Raw genomic sequence first — 14,204 nt, 5'->3', positions numbered from 1 at the left:
GTTTATATTTAGATGGTCATAATCAACCGATTGGCCAAGTTATCATTTTATCCACTTATCCACTGCCGAGCACTTGTCAAGTGAAATGTTCAGTGGAAAATGGAGAATAATATTTCACGAGCGATTTCCGCTTACTGCAAAAGCATAGTTTGTCCCTTTTTGCTCGTAAAACTTGAATAGAGCCCCATATCGCCATTATTTGCAGCTCATTTGGCTTTAATGCCCGGAGCGCGTTAATAGTTTCTACAATGCTCGGATAATAAACTAATGAAAATGCAAATGAAGCGCGCAAATAAATAGTGCAGCTTACACGGCGTATACGCAATCTGAATGCTAATTGCGCCGTTAATGGCGGTGTGTGTGTGTGTGTGTGTCTTCGAGTGTGTTTTCAAGGCATCATCATGAAACTCTCATTTTGGGAATCTGGGTATCTCGGTATCTGGGTAGCTGGACATCCGCCTGCTCTCTGCTCGTAATGGCCCTTGGCCAGAGTCAAAAACTTCAATAAATTGGCTTGGATTTCTCAGTCTTTGTTAGTCATCCTGCCGCCCTTTGACATTGGGGTAAAAAAAGGACGAACATGGACAGATGGGGAGTTCAACGGACTGCCAAGTGTCGTGCTTTTTATGCTATCCACATAAAATATTATTAGATTATGCGTCCGTCCGCTCCACTCGCACACAATGAGCACCAGATTCCGATTCAGCTTGTCCTCGCGCGTTTAGATGTTTATGTGCATGTTGGTCCTCTTATTGTTTTAGCCGAAACAAAATTGCCATAAAACCTAGCACATAAATGTCCGACACAGAACCATTTTCGTGTTGCCTTCTTTTGGCGCTTAAAATTGGACCGCCAAATCATTATACTTTGGTACGGTGGTACTTTGGACCAGCGTCCTCTATCTTTGGGCAGGGCAATAATAAAAGTAAATCAAATAAAACAGCAGCATATTGGGTTTTTTATGGCCTTTAGCTTGTGGGCCTGTTTAATGGCCAACTCACTCTGATCGCGGACCAAAAAATCATTTTTTCCAGCACATCAATGCCCATTTTATTTATTCAAAAGTGGAGGGGCTACCTACCTTAGCTCGCCTTTGAATTTTAATTAGTAAAACAAGATTTATGTTTGCAAAAAACACTCCATTAAGACACATTTTTATTCATATCGGAAAAGTGTTTTGCTTTTATATCACGCAAATGCCGCATAAATATGATTTAATGGGTATAATCAGGCAAAAACAAATAATCATTAATCGTTTAATAAAAGCGCGAATATAATCCATTAATGGAAGTGCTTTTATGTTTATTACAAAAGAGAGCCGTTTGTTAGTTTAGCAAGGATTTAATACATTGTCTTTGTAAGCAAGAAAGCAAGTAAAATAAATGTTCTTTTGGGATTTAATAATGGGACACACAAAAATGTTGAAATAGTTCCTTGGCAATACTTTTGGATGCGCACTTCTCTTGAATAAACTACAATTAGCACTCATAAATTTACAAATTGTTTTCAGCTCGTGACAATTAAATTTCATTCCTTTGATAAAACACCAATTGGGAGATATTTTCGCCATGAATGATTGAGTAGTCTTCTGCCGCATACGTGCATACAAGTGGGCATTAAATAAATAATTGCAAATCAATTGATGTCACCCATACATAATTTATTTAGATGCCTGCAGGACCAGCCATCGCAATCGCAATCGCAATCGCACTCGCAATGTTCAGACTTAATTTAACTTTTAAATGCATACGCATATGCAAAGGACCCGCGTCCGTGTGCAAACAGACTCCAAAAAAGGCAAAGACGAACAAGGCTTTAATTAACGTGCCTGATTTGATCGGCAGAAATAAATCCGTCAGTACAGCCAAGCCATGCATAAAGTGGAATATATTCAATCGACTGCACGTCCCTTTGGCATTCAGGGCGTCGAGTGCGGAAAATATTTATCCCGCCGAATTTGAATGGCAACCAGACAAACCAGAGTTTGCTTTTATGCAACTGACATTATTGTTTATCCGATGCGTGGGCCGCCTCGCAGTAACTCCCCAATTGTTTTCGCCTGACAATAATACAAACAGCCAGCGAATTGCGAAAAAACCGCTGCATGATTGTCAATATGCAATGCACACAACCCACTATCCTCTGCTTCGTTTTAGCTGAGTGCACAGAGGCCGTCGGCAATGCGAGTCCTGGATGCTGAACCCAGTAGCCGAGTCCTGTCAGCAGCAATGCTCGTATTTCAGGCACATATGCCGCACTTTTTTGGGACAAGCCGCGGTAAAAAGGCGGACCGTCGTGCCGCAGATACCTGGATACCGAAGAAAAGCAATTTGCCGTTCTTAAGCATCTACAAATAGATACATTTCCAGAGTCTCCAGTCTTCAGTAAATGTGAGCTTGAGGTGATTTCCATGCAATTGCATTTGCCATTACACAGCGCTTATCACTGGTTCAGTTAAAAGTATGTATCTTTTTCCGCTCTTAATCCTGTTACCCTTATGTGAGCACTTCTCGCCAATTCATTTGTCAGCATTGACATAGGTTTAGATTTGGAATCATCGAGTTGCTGCCAGTCGCAAAATCCCATTTTAATCCCGAAGTATTCTGTTCTAAACAAAAGTGTTAGCATACTTTTTGGGGCTTGTGTGAACGGGGCTGCGGGGCTTACATCCATGTCGCATGTGGCGGGTGTGCGGCATGCCCGCTCGCCAAACACCAGGGCTCCGTCGTAAGCTGCCAGCTTGGCACACCCGCATCGATGGTCAGGTCAGTGCAAAAAGTACAATTGCAACATACTCGCTTTTATTCATACACCCATTGCGCATTCATCCATGTCGGCTGAACCACTTCTGCGAAGGAGTGTTTTTTTCCGTGCATCCCCGACCCCGACAGCCAATGCCACACACCAAGCCCGCGGAGTAGAACTGCCTGCGGACCGGACATGTGCTGCACTAAATAAAATACGGGGATAAAAAGACAGAAATACCGCAGTGGGAGGGGAGCCTCGAGGGGAAGCCCCGGAGCAATTAAAACCGTGGAAATATGGCAGGGCGCGGCTGCGGAGTAAAATGCAATTGAGTTCCGCTGACTTTGACAGACGCCGTCGCGAAGTTCTGCTGGTCAGGCCCAGTGCCAGCTGCACTGAAAGAAAGCGGCGTAGCAAATCGAAAGATTATACAAAATGCATCACAGAGTTGACCCAAAAAGTTCTGTTGATTACATGCTCCTTAGCAAGGATTCCAAGAAATGCTGGAGTAAACAAAATTCCTGAACATATTCCTAAGAGTTTTTTTGGTTCGCACTGTTACGATTATATTATATTTATTGTTCACTCTGAAATAACGTTGTTCATTTACATTTGCGCATCAAGTTTTTTCAATACGTTAAAGTACGAGTATACTCAGACTACAGCTTTGTGCGGCCAAGATTAATATCAAAGGAAAAAGGAATGAAAAATGGAATAATATAACACTTGTATTAAAAACTAACGCGTTTGAGCCAATGCCAGTTTCATTTCCACGATGAACTTCAACGCATTTTCCTAATCCTCCAAACCAGGCGACACTGGTCACGGACCGCAGGAAGCGCGCTTTAATCATGGCGTCTGGTCGCGTCCTCCGCGCCTTCCTTGCACACTTCCGCTTGTCAACTGGGGGGACCGGAAATGGGGGTCGGGTAATCACGGGGCGGAGAACGCAACGGAGAAAGCGACGGAGAAAGCGAAAAGCGCGCTGTCATTGTTGTTTCGCTTCGGTTGAGAACGGCTGTATTTGCCGGCGCGACTCTATGGTTCCATGGTTGCCCTGTTATGGCCACGGCTGCAGCTCCTTTATCAAATGCTGGCCAGGCACAATCAGCCGCGAGACTGGAGGCGCTGGCAACAAAGGAAGATGACAACTGCTTCTGGAGGGCACGAGACTGGGACTCAATACACAGCGCTCTTCGCTTTTGTGACAGCAATTGAATCAAATTTATTGTCTGCATCCGATGCCATGCAGTTTCCACTCGACGTCCTAGCAGCGAACCCATTGTCAGCGCGGCTTGTAATGTCACGTCCTGTTTTTACGAGGATCAAGTGCACAAAGTATGACGCCGGAGCGGTTGGAAATGAAAAAATTAAATATAAATGAGATTCGCGCGTGGATTTGGCTCTAAGCTTTCGACCAGCACTCAACCGATAAAAAATATCAATAGCCCGCGGAGAAAGGCATTAGAAGCATCCATCGGAACGTAAATATTGCTGGGTAGAAAAATAAATAATGGCTACAAAAATTGGTAACAGACTCGGGGAGTTGAATCGCTGCTGAGGAGCATATTAGTGGAATCCAAATGCATATTGGCATAGTACTTAAGGTCTGCTTCTAAGGAACCTGATTAAAAGTATCGCATTTTAAGACAAATGTCAGCTGATACAACCCTCGACTGACGTTGATTTAAGGGGTACTGCCTCGCCCCATTGGCCTTTGTTTGCGTTCAGTTTTCCAGCAGCGTGGTCATGAAAAATGGTTTTCCGTTTTCACCATCTCAGTTTAAACTGGCCAACCGACTGATGCAGACATTTGGTTCTTTGTACTTCTGCGCGATTTAATTGCTGTTAATTGGCCAGCTAAACAGTTGATGCTACTTTGTTTTATTGCCAGCGTGAGTGCCGCCTTGTAAAGGGAGCGTGGTGGTCGGGCAACTTTTAATTTTATTTACGCCAAAAGACCGACAAGTACGTGCCCTGAATGCGTAATTAATGCTCGAACATGTTTCATGCCAAAAATAACTCCGGCACCAAAGTCTTCCACTAGGAGCATCGCAGGATGTGGAAGCCGCGGGCGAAAAGGAAGCCGGCGAAAATTTGCAGCGAAGCCATGCCATAACCATAAAAGTAGGCACCATAACCGAACTCCCTCCGACGCTCCTACTTTAACCCACATGCCACCTGGTTCCCCTGCTTTCCGCCTTGTCATCCTCTGCAGTGTGAAAACACGGAGGATTAGAAGGGAAAAAAGCATTTCAAGTTGGAAAAACCATGCAAATTTAATTACAAAAAAATAATACAGCTCTTGAACACTGCACAAAGTACTTGAAAAGTGGCCACCACGGAAAAGCGAAGTTTCCATGTAATAATGTGGATAAATAAATATTTCTTGTATTTCTTCTCGGCGATTATCTTATCTGTTTACATTAACTTTATGTTAACTAGGAAGCAGCCCATAATTAATTGAGTTCCTCGTTCATTTAGCAGTTTTCTCCCCAGTGCTAAAATACATTTCCGCCCGGGCTTCTGGAGAGATTTCCCTCCGGCGAGCTCGCCTCTGACTTTTCACTTTGATCGACGGCCGGACAGCCTTCAATGGAAAATGGAAATTGATGACGCCACACCTCGCCTGCCCCAAGCCCCATGCCCCATGCCCCATTTCGCCGGGGGCATGTTGTATTGGGAGGGGAGGAGTGTTCATGTTCATGTGCTGCCGAATATAATTTCTTGAACAATAAAAACTGTTTTGTCTTCGATAAACAGAAGCGTGCTGGAGGAGCTTCGCCGTGCATGCCGGCGATCTATAAAAATAGACAGCCAAACAAACAAATCGATGCCTGAATAGAGGGACGCCGCGTCTTTCGGCACATATAAAAATACGCCGTGATCTTATGGATCACGACCGACCTTACACATCTGCAGCACCTGGCCAACTCACCGGTTCCATCCAACTTGGCAACCGTTGGCCAGCTGGTCAACGGAGATGACAGTTTCGCTATGGCTTCCATTGGACATGCACCTCGAGTACACATTTTGTACAAAAACAGGGATTCTTACTGGAATATAAAAATTTTCTTATCCACAACAGTAATAATTAAGTCAAATTATACTCTATACGTATAATCGGCCTATAATTTCAATTACTCGTACTAATGTGCTGGGTTTTGTGGGATTTTGATTAATTTTAAATGTGATCTGCACTAATACTCAAAAATCTAGCCGACGAAACACGGAAATCCCAGCGGAAAGCGAAACAAGATGTTCGCGAAGGAAGGGGGCGGGGAAGGCGATTTGATTGAATTGCCACAATTAGAAAGATTTCCAGATTTGCTCGCCTTGTTTGAGTTTGTTTTGGCTGCGGTTTTAGCCGCTTCCCGAACTCGTGGTTGTTTACACGGATGCCACGGCTCCTCATTTCCCCTGCGGTTAAATATTTGATGAACTAAAGTGGAGCATTTTTTCCCTCGAAGGGGAAAGAGCTGCAAGAAGCTGCCTGAGCTCGGACCTCCTTTAAGCGGCATTTCGCTGGATTTCCTTTCGTTCTTCCTTTTTTTTTGCGCTATTTGGGGGATATTTAAGCCGGGCCACGCCCCTCCGGTCAGCGAGACAGATGAGAAATAGAAGCACTTCCTGCGCCAGTGGCCAAATCGATTCTGATTCGGATCCGGATCCGGAGTCGGAGTCGGATTCGCTTTGGCCTGCAGCGATGGCCGCACTTACAACACACAACCTAAAATAGCAAACGTTTTTGGCTGCCCCAGATTACAAACGCACATGTATAGGGAATATAAATCTGTGGGGTATCTCGTAACCAAGTGAGCACAGTGAGAGAAATCTGGCTTATACAAAAATAAACGAAACTATATTTATTTAAATTAATATTAATTTGGCAGTGGCTACTTGCAAGTGCTGAATATGTAGTCTTAAATAAGTTCAGCATTGTTATTAGCCATTAGAATATTTATTTGAATATATGTAAATCAAACGGTACTGAATAAAGAATCTTTGGACTTGGATACCTTGAGCGAACCTGAAGTGAATGACAAGATTGCGGGATGATTTACTCCATATGGGAAGCTAATCCATGGAAACATAAATCACTTGTGGTGTACCATAGGTGTTTGTTTTCTCAGTGCAGCGCACTGCCCGTAGCACTCACCACCCGATTGGCCTCTGACGTCAGAGCCCCTTTCGACCGCTGCGAAAATGGCCATTGAAATGTTGACGTCGACGGCGTTGCGAGTAACGGATTTGTCTCTGTCCTGTTATTGTTTAACTCACAGATACTCCTGCGGCCGCCAGTGTGAGTGTGGTATCTGTGCGGTTTATTGACATTCAGCGCCGAGTGAGTAAGTGTGAGTATTTGTAGATGAAATAGATGAAAAATTGATTGTGCTTCACCTCAGCAATTTGGCAAGCTGAAAAAATACACGTCCAGTGTACCCAGTCATCATTCATGTGTGTCAATTAAGGGTTCCCGCCGATTGCACAATGCAATGCCTGCACCCATCACCGAAGTCACCTTCATCAGATACTCCCAGAACTCCAGAAGTAGGCTGGGATTGTGCTCGGGCTGCCACTGGCGACAGTTGGCCAGCTTGGATATGGAGTGCCTGACACATGTAACGAATTTCACTCACTCGACAGTCGAATAAATCAAAGACATGACAAAATATTGAAGGCATTTGTCGCTTAATTGGGGTGCCACGCGTTGCCAGCAACAAATACAAAGACAAAGGCCATCCAGCCAAACAGGAAATGCAAAGGCGGAGGCGACTTTGACTGGCAGTTTCGACAGGCCAAATGCGAACCGATATCTGTCGAGCAATCAAAGAAAGAAGTACCAAAATAATGACGTATTTCAGGCTTACCAAAAAATATTTCAGTTAAAAGACTGTAAGTCGAGCTTCACGCCAGATGGATGCCACATGTGACCAAGGTTCTGTAGTGGAACTTATTATCAAGAACCCTTTTTTGAATTATTCTATGTTTGTCTTTACTTTGCAGGTAAGTATCCTCATAGTTTAAGTGATAATTGGAATAAAATGAATATAAATGTATGATGGGGGAAATTAATACTATGGTTATAAGAAGGCACCACATTTTGTGTCCATCTTTGCGCACACTCTCACTCTTGCAGGACGATTCTTTACAGCACGTTACCCCTGAATGGCACATCCCGAAACGGACTTTGCTTAGAAGCGTCCTTGGCTCTCCTTCCAGAGCAGCAGGCACCCACACACACGCACTGGCACACTCACACTCTTGCACATTCTTGACGGGGCTGTCAGACGCCATTATCACATATTGCCGTCACTTTGCGTTCGCCAATGCCGCTGTTTTTGTGGCCGTAATGCGCAAATACCCAAACACTCGTATGCCAAAGGTCCTGTCCGAGTCCTTATTCGCATTGTCGCATATCCGCATCTGGGACATATGCAAATGGTAAATGGTAAATGGTGGATGGTAAATGGCGGATGGCAAATGGTAAATGGTAAATGGTAAAAGCTGAAAGGCAAATGCCAAGTCGGTCAAATCGCTTTCGCACATGAGCCTTATTTGCATCTCATTAACATCCGGATCTCTCGGGCTCCAACAATGGCCGTCGTGTCATTTCCGCTGCTATTTCTATTTCTATTTCAATTCCCAGTCCCAAGCCTATCCCATTTCTAGTTCTATTTCTATTTCTACTTCCGTTTTCCAATATGCCAAGGGTCGGATAATTATTGCACTAAAATGGAGTATTGGCGGGCCACGCCTAATGAGAATGTCCTGCGATGATTGACGTGACGTGATGTGAAGTGATGTGATGTGCTGTGATGACTGTGTGCACGGGGTAGTTAATGTCACATATTTTGATAAATTGTTTTACGACCATAATTTGTGCAGCTTTTATCGCCTTTTTGTAATGGCTTTCTATTAGTGTTTTATGCGCCGTAAAAGTAGCTCCACAAAACACGCATTCATCATTATGCTGATAGTTGATGGCAGTGGCAACAAAATGAAATTAAATTATTTACACGGCTCTCGACGGGCGTCTTTTGCATTTTATGGCAGCGCAAACAGGCCGCACTCTTATTTATTCAGCATTCTGTTGAACACGCGCTCAAATAATTTGTATTTGGCATAACCTTTGGGGCCGGCGGCAAACAGGGCCAAACAAGGGTTAACAGCCATGTCCCAGACAGATACAGATACATATTTAGATACAGATGGATACGCTGGAAAAACAACTGCCACGAAAACGTTTTTAAAGAGTTTACCTTTGCATAACAAAGAATAACTTGATAACCTCAAACATCAGTAGTTGGAAAATCCATCTCAGAAAGTATTTGATGTGCAGGTACTGCTTAGAGGTAATTCCAACTTCCGCTCCAACATCAATCTAAGTTTTTTCCCTGTGCACAGATACAAGATACTAGAATGATGTTACCCGAGGCTAGGGACTGTTTACATTTTGATGAGCCCGAAGAAGCGAATTATTTGACTATTTATACGTGTTTACATACCTCTGTGCTGCTTCTTCCGCGCTGGTTCTTCGATAGAAAAAGACGGCGACAGGGGAGCGTGCCGGAAAGAGACGGGCGATGGGTGGGCTCCTCCTCGGGCTTAGTGCATCCTACAAAGAAATAAGCGCACAGAAAGTCAGCGGAAGTTGTGAGGAAATCTTTAGCGGAAACATCCAGATAAGGCTAAACAAACCTTCCATGTTTGCGTCGCAAATTTTGTTGTATGTACTCAATCGCTTTTGTGAAACAAATTAAGAAGACTGGCGTTTTACGTCTAGTTGTAAGGAGTATTATTAATTGCGAGGCCGAATTAAATAACTAATTCAACGAGTTTGCTTTTAATCAAGGCACCCAACTTGGCCAACAAATAGTGCTAGCAATTGCGTCGCTTATACAGGTCTTTCTTGGCCAAGTCTGGAACCGGTGGTTGCGTCCTTGAAGTTTCTCTGCGAGTTTCAGAATTTTCCCCGCAATAAATTCATCTTAATATCCAAGCAATGTGGAAGTTTCGGTCGTCTGAGCGCATTTTTCATTCTAATGGAGTCGTCTGCACGATGCAAGCAAACTTTTCTCCTTTGCACCACCGCAAACAATGCCAAATTATATATGTACATAGGTAACATATGGGATAGATACAAGAACGTACGGTATAGGCTCGAAAAGGAGTGACAAAGTATATGAAATTTTTAATATTTCACTTAATATTTATTCGATATTAAAAATATAAGCTGTATTTTGATAAATACATCACATATAATATAATATAAAATATATATAATAAATATTTCACGGACTAAAGCTATTGTCCCGTCCGGAACTGTAACTATAGACACTCGGCTCCCATTCAGACCTCCATCCCATGGCGTGGAACACATGTTAAATACTGTGAATAGTGCAAAACTTTGACATCAAAGTTTGTTGCTGAAATTATTTCTGCGTTGTTCAATGTGTGAAATGGAAATTATTTTGATTTGTGGCCCCCAATAAGCTGGGACAAATGGGTAATGGGGTTTTAATCAAGTTTGCGGGAAGTTCATTAGCACGGCACGGCAAACAGGGCGTATGCGTAATGTAGCTGTTTGGAGCGGTTCAATAGTGAAGCCAAACTTCGATTAGGAGCACTTGGCGTGGCGATAAGTCGCTACCATTAAATGCTCGTTAGGAGTCATTGCCATATCTGTATTTGTAGTATTTGGCAAATTATCAGCCAGCGTTGCTCCTCTAATCAGCGCTGTGCAAACAAAAAACTGACATGAATGAAATTTACAGAGTACCGAATGGCTCTTTTTCATTACACTGGCTAACAGGATACTTGTACAATTTTCTAACAAAAAAGTTCACCTCTTGATTCTTCTACATTTAAGAATGTATAAAAAGAGGATAAATTTATAAGGGCTTTCCTAAAAAATATATACATACCTAACAAATGCAATGAGCTTACTTTTGCTTTTATTTATTAGAGTTAATTGATATATTAAAAATTTATTGTCTATTAATTATTTTGTTCAAGAAAACGTGAAATGGAAATGCATATCGAAAGCGAGGGTGCAAAGTGTCCACAATAGATTGGAGCAAAGTGTTCGAAGACCTTGACTTTTCCTACAAGACGGCAGACAATATTTAAGTATATATAGTTACATTTTTTCAATGGAAATTCAAGGCCATCTTTTGCGTATCCGATATTTTGTTTGTCTGAACTTGGCTTGTAAAAGTAATTCCTCATTGTCTGCGAACCCATTGTTACGGCGAACTTTGTTGCCTAGTGTTATGAGTTGGGCTGCGTATCTTTCTTGCGTATCGCGCATCTAACCGCGGACAAGAAAACTGGGGGAAAACGGGGGAAACTTCGGTGGGAGCGCCACGCCCCTGGCAAAACGCTTGCCTCACTGATTTGCGTGCAGCACACACAACAAAAAGTAAATAACGAACACAAAAAAAAAAGGGACTGGGTGTGGGCACTCGGATATTTGGGATACTTGGGTGCTGTGTCACATTTCTGTGGCGAGCTTCATGCTATTTTTGCCATTTTGTTTGCTTGGTTGGCTGTGCGACGCTGCGGCTTATCACATAATTTGAATAAAGTAGCTGCAATCTTGTGTCAGTTTATCGCAAATTAGAGCGACAACGGACAGGGGTGCAGATAAAAACATCAGCTAAGTAGCAGCAGCGGTAGCACTAGCAGCACGACAAATTGTCTTCGGCTAGATGAGTCTCTTTAAGAACATTATCAAGCATACGCCCTGGTGTCTGATGCACTTTTTGCCCCGCAGTTTGCTTACTTTGTGCGCCAAAATCGAATTATGCACGTGGGCGACAGGTGAGCAAAGGGCAGAAGTGAATGGCGAAATAATTGAATCAGGAGCAAATTGCAGGACATGTCGCCCGCCAGCCTGCTGGCAACTGTCTGCTCCTTTTTCCACGTCACGGATGTTGGCCGATGTTACCCGTCTGATGCTGACTTTTCCCGGACGTTAAGCAAATTGCTTGACACTTTTAATTATGGAAATCGACTAACGCTCTGATGGGTCGCGGGGATATATACGTACGAGTATGTATATTATATGAATTGCGATGGAAGTGCGGGGCATAAGTTAAGCAGTCACCATTCGTCACTTTTCCCGGTAAACGTCTATTTAAATGTGAAACCATCAACAACCCGGCCAGAGGCAATGAAACGGCTAAACCGGCACATAAACTAAAATAAATCGAAACTGCTTTGGACGAAATAAATCGAATTCGAGCATGGAGTGAAGCAGATTAAGCACATTAATCCAGCAGGAATGGGCATCTGCCCCTTTTGTACAATGCCAAAAATACGCAATCAAAATTTCTGCGAACTGCGATGAGCGCCGTTAATCGGAAAGCCGTTTTTCTTTCAGCAGTGAAAAGCTAATGAAAAGGGAAATCAAATAGAAAATCTAGCGTTACGCGAATTATGACCGCTACGCGATAATTGTTGTATTCAGAGAGATAATCAAACAGAATTTTTTATTGCAGAGTGAATATAGTCGCAAATGTAAAATAGGAATAGGATCTTTTACAACAAGAAACAAAAATTACTTCCATTATTTTGGTCGGTTTGCTTAATGACTGATTGTTTAAAGGTAAATGTTCAACAAAAATTCAGGTACTATAGTATACTAAACAGAACTCCTGCCATAGTTCATACATTATTATACATGTGAAAAGTGACCCTATTATTATTCGTATTATTGCGTGCCTGGCTTATCAAGAGGCAAGGCAAAGACATGTTCTTAAAAACTTGTATAAATAAAAATCAGAAACAATAATAATAAAAATTCCAATCTTAAGAAAAAAATAAATAAACATGAATCAAACTTGGTCTTTCAAGACGCTGATATAATTTGCATGCTGAAAAAGTTATATTGACATTTTCATATGTAAACGAGAAGAGCATGTGTTTACTTTTTCTCTGCGAGCAGTTTCATCTGCAAAGGAATCCCTCTGACTTCCGCGGGTTTCACGGAAATGAGTCGGAAAACATTTGCCTGTCAACGGGGTCATAATCGAACACGGGCGTATCTGGCGTATGTACTTTGCGGGATGGGGGTCCCGGGAACATTTGGTAATTGCACCGCGGGATGCTTAACATGATGCACTGGCACCGCGAAATATTAAGTCTGCCGCGGGCCCGGCAATAGCGGCCATTATTTATTACACACATTGCTCCCGGTTCTTTATGTCATCATAGTGGCCTGGCTTTCCATCGGCATTTTCGGCGAGTGCTTGCTTGCCCCGCCGACTGCTGCTCTTTTCCGCTCTGACTCATGATGAAATGAGTTTTCCGACCAGCCCGACACCGAAGGTCTCTGAAAATTTACATATTCCGGGCCAGAAACTTGTACGCACTCCATTCTTTGGTTAATTTGAGGGCACCCCACGTGCACTCACACCCACGCACTTGGGCTCACCTTTTCGCTGGATGGGTTTTCCCTGGTTGTCCTCGCTTTTCCTGCTTTCCCTCAAATTATTGCTGCAGCCGAGGACCTGGAAAGTGCGGCTCCTTTTGCTGTTGTGGCACTTTTCACTAGCATATTTTGCTGAGCAGTTTGACGCGTGTAATTGTAATTTATTCACGCTTATACCCGGCACATGGCGTATGTTGAACAGTTTCTGTTTACACTCACTTTGAAATCATTTACAAGGTGTTTTCCGGGGATATCTCTATATCTTCGCGAAGGGCGAAGATAAAACACTTTTCAGTTTATTTGGTTTGTTATGGTTTTTAGCTTTTTTTTTTGTTTGTTTTTATGTTTACTACAAAAATATATGGTTTGTTTCGGGGGATTTGCTGATTAACTCAAGACCGATTCTTAATTTTCGGCGAGCTTTCTCCAGCTCTTCTTCCCAGATGCGATCGCCGGCACGTCCACTAACGAAGTGAGGGCTGCGGCCACTGGTGCTTTCTTTTATAGCTGCTCGCTCTTTTCGCTCGCTCATGGGCGCTCTCTCTCACCTCCTCGCTCTCCGCGTTCTTTCTGTTATCAGTGGCTTCGCTCTTTCCGCCAATCTCTTGAACAGCTGAGCGACTCTCTTAGCGGACTCTCTTCAAAATGCACTTTCTTATCAGCACCTCTCGCATCTTGTGACGTCACTGTGGAGCACTTGCCCAATTGCACGTGTTATATATGCTTATGTATATATAGTGCATAATGGTCGTGGGCTTTGGTGACTTCAGGCCATTAATTAACCAATAACCTTTGTGCTTGTGCTCCAGATTTTAGCTGCTCTTTTCGTTTATTTACACTTCTCTCTACTTTAACACTTTTTGCTCTCCGACTGTTGTTCTTTTGTTATGGTTATTGTTATTGTTGCTGTTGCTGTTGTGCCTTTTGCATCTGGGCTCTCTGTTGATTTATCTGAAAATATGCTATCCTGGAATGGCGCATAACTTAGACTCCCCCGGGAATTTAAATAAATAAATGCTTA

The 14,204-nt window shown here is 43.0% G+C and overlaps 1 protein-coding gene across 1 annotated transcript in view; it reads right to left on the bottom strand.

Annotated features, from left to right (window-relative positions):
- The window catches only part of LOC6540979 (diacylglycerol kinase 1), a 41,197-nt gene extending 27,542 nt beyond the window's left edge, over nt 1-13,655 (bottom strand). Inside the window, exons 1-2 of the mRNA XM_026979675.1 lie at nt 13,187-13,655; nt 9,255-9,364 (exon numbers count right to left, since the gene is read on the bottom strand). The gene's annotated coding sequence lies outside the window, so the exon portion shown is untranslated. The remainder of the gene's footprint in view (nt 1-9,254; nt 9,365-13,186) is intronic.
- Between the last annotated feature and the right edge of the window lie 549 nt (nt 13,656-14,204).

The sequence above is a fragment of the Drosophila erecta genome, unplaced genomic scaffold, assembly GCF_003286155.1.
Source record: "Drosophila erecta strain 14021-0224.00,06,07 unplaced genomic scaffold, DereRS2 tig00000055-arrow-pilon, whole genome shotgun sequence".
In the NCBI taxonomy this organism is placed as follows: Eukaryota; Metazoa; Arthropoda; class Insecta; order Diptera; family Drosophilidae; genus Drosophila; species Drosophila erecta.
Note: the sequence above shows the minus strand (reverse complement) of the source record. Positions and strands in the feature narration are given on the sequence as shown.